Below are 9,339 nucleotides of genomic sequence, written 5' to 3' on the forward strand. Positions count from 1 at the left end.
TTCCTTTCAGCGATATTTCCTGTGTCTACTTTGTTTCAGCAATCAAGAAAATTTCAGTTGTCGCTATCCTTCTTTGTGGGGACATTGTTGATTGTCATGTCAGGTTTGTATGTACTTTGTGGATGCCGTCTTTGCTCCACAGTAAGTCTTTGCTGTCTTCCAGCATTCTGTTTTTTTTTCCTCCTTTGTAGCCAGTTCCGTTTTAGTTTTGTTCTGCATAGCCTTCCCTATGCTTCAATACTTTTTCTTAGAGGCACTCACCTTTTGTTTTGTTTTTTTGGTTTAAGCATTAGACACCTTTTTACCTGCACTCTGCCTCCCGCAGTTTCCAACATCCACAGAGCAATTAGCTAGCAGCTGCCACCTACTGATATGGAAGATTATTACACGGTTACTCTGCCGCGCTCTAGACAGCACCGACACTCAACAACAACACATCATTTGCAGACTAAAATGACCGGTTTGCAAAAAATATTTTGAACCCAAATATGTGAAACTAGATAATCTCCCACGGCACACCAGACTGTACCCCCCGGCACACTAGTGTACCATGGCACAGTGGTTGAAAAACAATGGGCTAGACAACCTGTTATGTCATCAAATCCCACTTTCCTTGAGAAACCTGTCCCAGAAAGGACTGGGACAGGTAAAGAACAGTACCGTATTTTCCGGACCAGAGGGCACACCGGATTATAAGGCGCTCTGCTGATGAATGGTCGATGTTGGATCTTTTTTTCATATATAAGGCACTAAAGGACTCACATTATTATTATTTATTTCTAAATGGAAAACACTTTTTTGTGGTCTACATAAAATGTAATGGTGGTTATTTGGTGAAAATGTTGCAGGGATTGTTTTGCAGATTGATTGATTGGAACTTTTATTAGTTAATTGCACAGTACAGTACATATTCCGTACAATTGACCACTAAATGGTAACACCCGCATACGTTTTTCAACTTGTCCACGTTCATCAATTCATGGTAGTTAATCAATTCATTCAGATCACCCTTCATGTGGCTTTCTGACATTTGCTTCAGGATGCGCTGTTTTGTGGGCGGGGCGTGGTTAAGAGGGGAGGAGTATATTTACAGCTAGAAAAGTGCAGATTGGATTTTAACCTATTTAAAACATGACATCATAAAATATATATTTTTTGTGGGAAATCATTAAGATGATCAGTGTTTCGACAAAGATAAATATCCTTAATTATTAATAATAACATAGAGTTAAAGGTAAATTGAGCAAATTGGCTATTTTTGGCATTTTAAGTGTGTATCAAACTGGTAGCCGTTCGCATTAATCAGTACCCAAGAAGTAGCTCTTGGTTTCAACAAGGTTGGTGACCCCTGCCGTAGATCTTACTGTCACATATGCATGTACAGTAAATGGCAGTATTGTCCTGTTTAAGAGTGTCACAACATTGCTGTTTACGGCAGACAAACTGATTTACGGTAGACGAAAACGTGACTGCTGTTGTTACTGCGCTGGGAGGATGTTAATGAAACTGCCTAACAATAAACCCACATAAGAAACCAAGAACTCGCCCTGGATCATTCTACAGTTATAAGGTCATTGGGCAGGCACGCTGTTTATATTGTGGGAAAGCGGACGTGAAAACAGGCCGTTGACACGTCACTCAGGTCTGCATGGAGCTGGAGGGGACGTGGCCTCCAGCTCCGCCTAAATTTCGGGAGATTTCCGGTAGTAAATTTGTCCCGGGAGGTTTTCGGGAGAGGCACTGAATTTCGGGAGTCTCCCGGAAAATCCGGGAGGGTTCGCAAGTATGAACTCACAACCTACCCATCTCAGGGCGGACACTCTATTGACTAAATCCCAGGAACTGACCAGGATCTAGAAATAGTACCTTGTCAGGCATGATGAGCTGAATGAAAAATGAGTAAAAATAGATTTGGAGAAGGTGTTTTTGTTGTTTGAGAGCGTGAACTGCTCAGTTTCCTGTAGAGTTAGCAAGTGTCACACCTCTTTATGTTAATGTTGTTCTTTAATCACGGCAACACATCACGCTTTCTCAAGGGTGCATTAGAACGACTCTTTGACCTTTGAATGATAACCTCCTGGAAGCTCCCAGTCGTCGGTGGGAGCGGCACAAAGGCAGCCTTCCTGCCTCCAGGTCTGCCTGCTGACACAAATGGCAAACACCTGTGTTTACAGGATGATCAATGGCAGCGTGGTGACTAATGGCTGTTTATGTGACGCCTGCTTAATAATCACTTTTACTTGCTGGGATTACAGCGCTGCAAACAGAGCTCTGCCTTCTCTCCTGGGGTAACTTTAGGATATGTGACGCTAATTGGGACAAACAACCAGTTTCTTCAAAATGTTGACTTTTATTACATTTCTTATGTTGGTCATTCGGATTCACATTAGGCACCAAAGCCAATCTCTGTTTTGGATGAATGTCACTAATGTAAAAGAGCAATAAAACAGTCAAATTGGAGGAAGCCTTTGATAAGATTTACAACGATAGATAATGCTATTTTTCCTCTAAGACAGGGATGTCCAAAGTGCGCCCCGGGGGCCATTTGCGGCCCGCAGGGAATTTTTTTAACGGCACATTCTAAAAATACAATTAAAAAACAAAACATAAACAGTGGTGTAAAAGAGCAAACAGGTGAAATGTAACAAGAAAATGTTGCAATGTTGACTAACAACACAAAGCTGCCATGCAGGCTCTTTCTTTCTTTAAAAAAAAATTATGAATCAAAATCCGTGTCATTATGAATTATTGACCTATTCAAGGCTGCAATTACGTCACATTAAATATTCCACTTTGATATATTTTTTGTGTAAAATGTTGCATATTTTGCGTTTGCCACACGTTTTTGTTTTAAAACGAACAAACAAAAAACATGAACAACAATAAAACTTATAATTGACGGATAGATCTTGAGATTATTATGTTAAAAGTAAACAAAATAATGATAATAAATGTTTTTACACTTTAATGAATAAGACCCTTTTGGATCCCCAATAATTTTAGTGTGATTATTTTTTTTTAAGTGTCATTGCTCAAAAAATAATAATGAATTGAAATCATTGTTGTTACAGCTTATTGACCTTTTTAAAGCTACACTTATTATATAATCTAAAATATTCCACTTAAAAATGTTATTGGGTGAAAATACTGCATATTTTGTTTTCTCTATAAAAAAAATGGGTTTTTGACAAAGAGCATACAACTTCATTTTTTTATGTTATATTGAAAGATAGACCTAATGTTGATCTAGAGATTTAAGCCTACAATAATAATAATAAATAATGACACATTTTAATATTTTTTTGACCAAAACCCTGAGTGGAGGCCTAAATGTGTATTTTTATAAATATATTGTATTGGTTTTTAAAATAAAAAATATCAAAATGGCCCCAGCTTGCTTTGATTTTTCAGTGTGCGGCCCTCAGTGGAAAAGGTTTGGACACCCCTGCTCTAAGATATCTAATTGGGTTTAGACTTGTTTGCAGTCACTCATTATTTAGCCCAAAGACAATATAGAATAACATTATAATTAGAATAGGTTAAAAATAATATATTGTATTTTTCACACCGGATTATAAGGCGCACTGCCAATGAGCGGGTCTATTTGCATACAGAAGGGGCACCAGATTATAAGGCGCATTTAAAGCATACTTGCCAACCTTGAGACCTCCGAATTCGGGAGATTTGGGGGGGTTGAGGTGGTGGGGGGTTAAAGGGGGCGGAGTATATTTATTGTTAGAATTCACTGAAAGTCAAGTATTTCTTTTATTTATATATATATATATATATATATATATATATAAAGAAAGAAATACTTGACTTTCAGTGAATCCACTGAAAGTCAAGTATTTCTTATATATATTCAGTGAATTCTAGCTATATATATATATATATATATATATATATATATATATGTATTTCATTGTGTATTAGAGGTGTGGGAAAAAATCGACTCGAATTCGAATTGCGATTCTCACGTTGTGCGATTCAGAATCTATTCTCATTTAAAAAAAAAAAAAAAAAATGTAATTAATCAATCCAACAAAACAATACACAGCAATACCATAACAATGCAATCCAATTCCAAAAGCAAAGCTGACCCAGCAACACTCAGAACTGCAATAAACAGAACAATTGAGAGGAGACACAAACACCACACAGAACAAAACAAAAGTAGTGAATATTATCAACAACAGTATCAATATTAGTTATAATTTCAGCATAGCAGTGATTATAAATCCCTCATTGACATTATCATTAGACATTTATAAAAATAATCAAAAAGAACAATAGTGTCACAGTGGCTTACACTTGCATGGCATCTCATAAGCTGGACAACACACTGTGTCCAATGTTTTCACAAAGATAAAATAAGTCTTATTTTTGCTTCCTTTAATAGTTCAAACTAATTTACATAATTTTAATCAGTTGATAATACATTGTCCTTTACAATTATAAAAGCTTTTTACAAAAATCTACTACTCTGCTAGCATGTCAGCAGACTGGGGTAGATCCTGCTGAAATCCATGCATTGAATGAATACACAATCCTTTTGAATCGGGACAAAATCAATTATGAATCGAGAATCGTGTTGAATTGAAAAAAAAAATCGATTTTGAATCGAATCGTGACCCCTAGAATTGATATTTAATCGATTTGTGGGACACATGCACACACACAACACTCCTCTACTCATTGTTGTATTTGAAAGTGCAATATATGTGTGGCTGCCATCTACTGGTCTCACTTATCGTTACACCATGTACCAAATCGAATAAGCTTTGTGGTCGGTAAGCACAACCAGAATTATTCTGTACATTAGGTGCACCGAGATAAAAGGCGCATTGTCGATTTTGGAGAAAATGAAAGAATTTTAAGTGTGCTTTACACTCCAAAAATACGGTAATATGATTTGATTTTATTATAGGAATAATTGTGCGTTGAGGAACCTATTCATGGGCATGTTTTATTTCAAGACAATGTGTTGTATGTGCATGCTAGGTAACAGTTAAGAATCTTTATTAAATAATTGTTTGGTCCGCAAAAAAAAAGCTTTCAAACAAAATGAATGACGCTCTGTTCTTAAGCTTGTAAAAAGGCCACCTCTGGCTGAAGTAAACAGAACAGGCACATGAATGCATGCATTAATCTGCTCTGGGTTAGTGCTGAGCTGAGCTTTGCAGAAATGTATTGCCAGGCTTCAGCTTCTATGACCTGAACAGCGAAGACACTATTGGGGAGCTGCTCACACCCCAGAGACCGATAAAAGGAGAAAGATGCTTTCCAGGATTAGTAGCGTTGGAAACAGAGTTCTGCATTTTCAGCTGTTTAGTACAATCACTGTAATTACCAGAGACAAAAGAGCATGGTGCGAACTGCTCCAGTGTTTTGTGGTTTCGATATCTCCCAGCAGCATCAAAACTGCTGTAGTCATCACAGCGAGAAGCTTTCCTCATGGATGACTCTGCCAGGCTGCATCAAATTATTGGAAGCAGCAAACAGTCAAGGACGCTCTCATTGGTCCACTGTGACCTCTCGGGGTCAATATCGAACATGCTGGTACTTGGGGGTGTGTCAGTGTGTCGGGCGCTGCTGTGCACTTAGACAATGGCCAGGAAGGCCGGGAGATAACCAGAGTTTCACATGGGAACACTTTGATTGAGGCCAAGGCGGGTGCAAAGTATCAATCTAGTCACACCTTCAAAGAGGGCTTCCTGCTTCTCACACTGAGCTATGATGATAGCAACCAAGAAAACTCTTATCTGATGACTTAATGAGGAGTAAAAGCCAAAGGATGTAAACAACTCAAGTACCGTATTTTTCAGACTATTAAGTTTTTTCAGGAGTGACTTATGTGTGAAATTATTAACACATTACCGTAAAATATCAAATATTATTTAGCTCATTCACGTAAGAGACTAGATGTATTAGATATTATGGGATTTAGCAATTAGGAGAGACAGATTGTTTGGTAAACGTATAGCATGTTCTACTGTATATCGGGGGTCGACAACCCGCAGCTTTAGCACCGCCCTAGTGGCTCTCTGAAGCTTTTTCAAAAAGGTATGAAAAATGGAAAAAATATATTTTTTGTTTTAATATAGTTTCTATAGGAGGACAAACATGACACAAACCTCCCTAATTGTTATAAAGCACACTGTTTATATTAAACATGCTTCACTGATTCGAGTATTTGGCGAGCACAGTTTTGTCCTACTCATTTTGGTGGTCCTTGAACTCACCGTAGTTTGTTTACATGTTTAACTTTCTCAGACTTTCTAGGACGTGTTTTATGCCACTTCTTTTTTTGTCTCATTTTGTCCACCAAACTTTTAACGTTGTGCATGAATGCACAAAAGTGAGTTTTGTTGATGTTATTGACTTATGTGGAGTGCTAATCAGATATATATGGTCACTGAATTACTGCAAGCTAATCGATGCTAACATGCTATTTAGACTAGCTGTATGTACATATTGCATCATTATGCCTCATTTGTAGCTAAATTTGAGCTCATTTAGTTTCTTTTAAGTCCTAATAATTCAATTTATATCTCATGAAACACTATCTGAATGTAATATGGCTTTTAATTTTTTGCGGCTCCAGACGGATTTGTTTTTGTATTTTTGGTCCAATATGGCTCTTTCAACATATTGGGTTGCCGACCCCTGGACTAGACGTATAAAATTTCATGGTATTTATCGATTATGAGTGACAGATAGTTTGGTAAAGGTATAGCATGTTCTATATGTTCTAGTTATTTGAATGACTCTTACCATAATATGTTAGGTTAACATAGCAGTTGCTTATTTATGCCTCATATAACCTACACTTATTCAGCCTGTTGTTTACTATTCTTTATTTATTTTAAATTGCCTTTTAAATGTCTATTCTTGGTGTTGAGTTTTATCAAATAAATTTCCCCCAAAAATGCAACTTATCCTCCAGTGCGATTTATGCTCCGAAAAATACGGTACTTAATATTTTCACTGTCAGCAAGCTGAAAGGACAAGAATTTCAATATAATTTTATGTTTTCTTCTTAATCAATACTTTTAAAAGTGCTTAACCCCAGGGCAGGCCTGGGCAATCATTTTGACTCCGGGGAGCAAATTTACAGAAAAAAAAAGTGTCTGGGGGGCCGGTAACACTAATACAAAACCTGACCATAATGTCTAAGTGAATGCTAAAAACGTTATGACAGACCACCTGAAAAAATGTAATTTAATTTTTTTTTTTTACTGATGATACACCCAGAATGTACATGAAAATAAAGAATGTGGGGTTTACAATATTAACTATGAACGATAAAACACTGAATATTGACATGAACGTCACACGATCGATATATTTTACAATCAAGTGAAACGCAACAAAATTGAAACAAACAGCGAAATATGAACGCGAAGGGTAAAAAAAACAAAAAACACCTACAATCTGATGTATCTAATATATCAGTGGTTCTCAAATTTTTTTCAGTGATGTACCCCCTGTGAACATTTTTTTGATTCAAGTACCCCCTAATCACAGCAAAGCATTTTTGGTTGAAAAAAAGAGATAAAGAAGTAAAATACAGCACTATGTCATCAGTTTCTGATTTATTAAATTGTATAACAGTGCAAAGTATTGCTCATTTGTAGTGGTCTTTCTTCAACTATTTGGAAAAAAATATATAAAAATAACTAAAAATTTGTGGAAAAATAAACAAGTGATTCAATTATAAATAAAGATTTCTCCACATAGAAGTAATCATCAACTTAAAGTGCCCTCTTTGGGGATTGTAATAGAGATCCATCTGGATTCATCAACTTACTTCTAAACATTTCATCACAAAAAAGAAATCTTTAACATCAATATTTATGGAACATGTCCAAAAAAAATCTAGCTGTCATCACTGAATATTGCATTGTTGTATTTTTGTTTTCACAATTTATGAACTTACATTCATTTGGTTGAAATAATATTATTCAACAAATACATTTCTAAAGGATTTTTGAATTGTTGCTACATTTAGAACATGTTTAAAATATCTCACGTACCCCTTGGCATACCTTCAAGTACCCCCAGGGATACGCCTACCCCCATTTGAGAACCACTGGAATATATCACTAAGCTTTACAACGTGGTTGTAAAAATCTCCTTCCGAATCGAACCCTGACACATCTCCCGCCATCAGTGTGTGAATGGGTGAATGTGGAAATAGTGTCAAAGTGCTTTGAGTTCCTTTTAAAAAAGGTAGAAAAGCGCTATACAAGTACAACCGCATTTCAGGCTGGCCACTCTGGAAACACTGTGGAAACGTTCCCCACCCACACTGCTTGGTGCCTCGTCTGAGCTGCTGTGATTTAGATGACCGTAGTAACTAATTAGATGACCATAGTAACTAATTAGATGACCATAGTAACTAATTAGATGACCATAGTAACTAAACTAGTATATCATGCAAAAGCCCAGATTCCAAGCATTGAAATACTTTGTATAGTTCAAGACTTACGGTCATTTGAAAACATCACTGCACATCATAATGGATGCTACACTTTTTATCTTGAAGATGTAAAAAATTGATTTGGGAATGTCCGGCAGGCCAGATTGAAAAGCTTAACGGGCCTCATGTGGCCCCCGGGCTTTAATTTGCCCAGGTCTGCTCCATGGGGAAGTAAACTGACTCCCAAGCGGCGATGATCTTAGCGCACTCACCGTACAAAAAAGGTTAACGATTAGTGTTCTGAAGATGAATAGGATTTGATGGTCAAAAGCTTTGGGGCACACCTCCTAATCAATTATTTAATCCATCAGTTTGGTTCTCTTGAATTGCTTCTTCTTCTTACTGAGATGTTTCGGACAATGACACGTATCCAAATCTGTGGGAACAGTTTGAGAAACACCGTTTCCTGGACCATATAAGCCTGGTGTGGGAGAAATGAGCAATCCCTCACTTGACCACATTAGTTCTAAGATCAGAGGCCTTTGACCTCACACATGCACTTTAATGGATGACTGGACAATCATTTTCCCAGAAGAGTGGAGTATACAGTACATCATGTTTGATGATAAGAAGCCCCTAATATTTGTCAGGGTTAAAGCCCCATTCATGCCTAGTTGATTCCTTCCAGGCATAACAAGCCCAAAAGGGTAGAGTGGTGCATTTAATGGGGCAATTAGCAACAAATGCCTCCCTAAACGACTGCAGCGGCACACTCCAGGGCTTCTCCTATCGGCAAAATCTGCCAGTTAGACTCATTATCCCTCAGAACCCCCGCTGGCCGGAACACGTAACAGTGCCCTAAAGCGGCACGCAAGCTGAGAAAATCCCATCAAGTTCAGATTTGTTTGAAAGACATC

At 37.3% G+C, this 9,339-nt stretch overlaps 1 protein-coding gene across 3 annotated transcripts in view; it reads left to right on the forward strand.

The window, feature by feature from the left end:
- Positions 1–9,339, forward strand: part of nedd9 (neural precursor cell expressed, developmentally down-regulated 9) — a 248,972-nt gene that overhangs the window by 193,556 nt on the left and 46,077 nt on the right. The window lies entirely within an intron of this gene.

This window comes from Nerophis ophidion, linkage group LG21 (assembly GCF_033978795.1).
Source record: "Nerophis ophidion isolate RoL-2023_Sa linkage group LG21, RoL_Noph_v1.0, whole genome shotgun sequence".
Taxonomy (NCBI): domain Eukaryota; kingdom Metazoa; phylum Chordata; class Actinopteri; order Syngnathiformes; family Syngnathidae; genus Nerophis; species Nerophis ophidion.